Here is a 1,884-nt window from a genome sequence, read left to right as displayed (position 1 = left end):
ATAGGATGTGTTTTACTTTTGATGCCCAGTTAGTTTTACCACTACTACAGTCTAACAATAATAAGTTATAACATTTCCTTACCAAACGTGATTCAGGCTTATTAATTATTTTCCACCAATACTTAACAACACGTTTAAATGCAAATATGTACATTGGGTATCTTCCACATTCTCCTCTAACAACGTGATTTGCGGATGACTGCTTAACGCATAAAAATCTCTTACAGGCAAACATTTGTACAACTTCTATTTCTTCGTAATTATGAACACCCCAAACTTCAGAGCCATACAATAGAATTGGGCTGATTTTGGAATCAGAGATTTTAAAAAATACATCATGAGGTCATGGATTTAACATATATAGTGATTTAATAATTCCACACAGAACTTTTTTTGCCTGAGTTGATGCACTTTTAATAGGAGTAGACCACAGAAGTGACCTAGAGAATAATAATCCCAAGTATTTGTAACATGAAACACATTCAAGTGCATTTAACATTGGGGGAAACTCCCCTGTGATTTTAATATGAACCACAATCCAGATCTTTTAACAAAGTCGAAAGCTTTTTTGAAGTCAACAAAAGGCGCATAAAACTTACCACGCTTTTGTGAAAGTAGGGCAAAATAATAGTTTGTGAAATGAAAATATTATCTATTGTGTTATATCCTTTTCGAAATCCCGCTTGCTAATTTTGTCGTACGAATTTACCAAAAATACTAATCTTGCATTAATAACTGATGAATAAAGTTTACTTCAAGTGCTTAAAAGGAAAATACCTCTATAATTATTAGGATCAGATTTATCCCCTGACTTCTACAAAGGGATTACGACACCTGTTCTCCATGATTCAGGGAAATAGGATGATTAAAAAATGTCATTAAACAACAATTCCTTGTATGGCAACAATATATCGGAGGAGGATTTGAAAAATTCTAATAATGTGCCCCCATAGACAGGATGGAATATTTTCCACTGGAAAAAAGCTCGGTCATCGGCAATAGTTAGTGCAGTTAACATAAATTGTATCTTAATTCCTCCCAAATTCTATTACAAGTCAGGGTTACCTTCTGTTCATAAAGCTTGTACACTATACGCTTAATCACCCTGTATCCAAGCTGTCTAATATCCTTTTACGTCCCAGTTTTGTTTTTGAGACCACCCCTATACCTGTTTTGTTTTATTTATCATACCGTAGACTTGATGGTATGAATTGAAAAACCGGTAGCTTGGCCAGTTCCGTAATTCACCCTATCTAAATTAATTAACAGATTTCCCTCTATCTCTCTAAAGTGTAAAGAATGTGTATACATTTCCTAGTACAGACTCCATATGCTCTACCATGGTTATGGATCACTCGTCACCACTCGCCCCTTTCCGTACCCTGTAAGATGCTATTCGGCTTGTTTTGGAATAACACGATTTGGTCACGAATGGGTTATGGCTCTGCAAGTGAAATGTAACATGCATCATGGGAGCAATGTTAACAAAACAAACTCAGCGTCATTTTGTCATCTTAGAAGATGCACATCTAGAATTTTCTCAAAATAGTTTTTGAGTGTGGATTAGATGTTTTTTTATGAAGATTACATTATTATCATTATAACGGAGTCACGTGCGCATATTTCTATAATCCGTTTCAGAATGCCAACATCGGACTTAATAAATGTAAACTTCCTGTTTTCGTTCGAATTTGTCTCCTGTAAACTTGTCGATAGGACTCCTTGTGACTGAAATACTTCAAACCACAGGTAGGTCGATCGTTAGTTACTCGATATTTCAATAACAACAGTCTGTGAAAAATTATATCCTTTTTTAACAGGCAAAAACACAGCTTTATAGCATTTCCGATAGTACTTCAGTGTAGCTGAATTAATAATCCTTTG

Source organism: Haliotis cracherodii, unplaced genomic scaffold, assembly GCF_022045235.1.
Source record: "Haliotis cracherodii isolate W230 unplaced genomic scaffold, xgHalCrac1.p SCAF_11, whole genome shotgun sequence".
Taxonomy (NCBI): domain Eukaryota; kingdom Metazoa; phylum Mollusca; class Gastropoda; order Lepetellida; family Haliotidae; genus Haliotis; species Haliotis cracherodii.
This window is presented reverse-complemented; position numbering follows the sequence as displayed.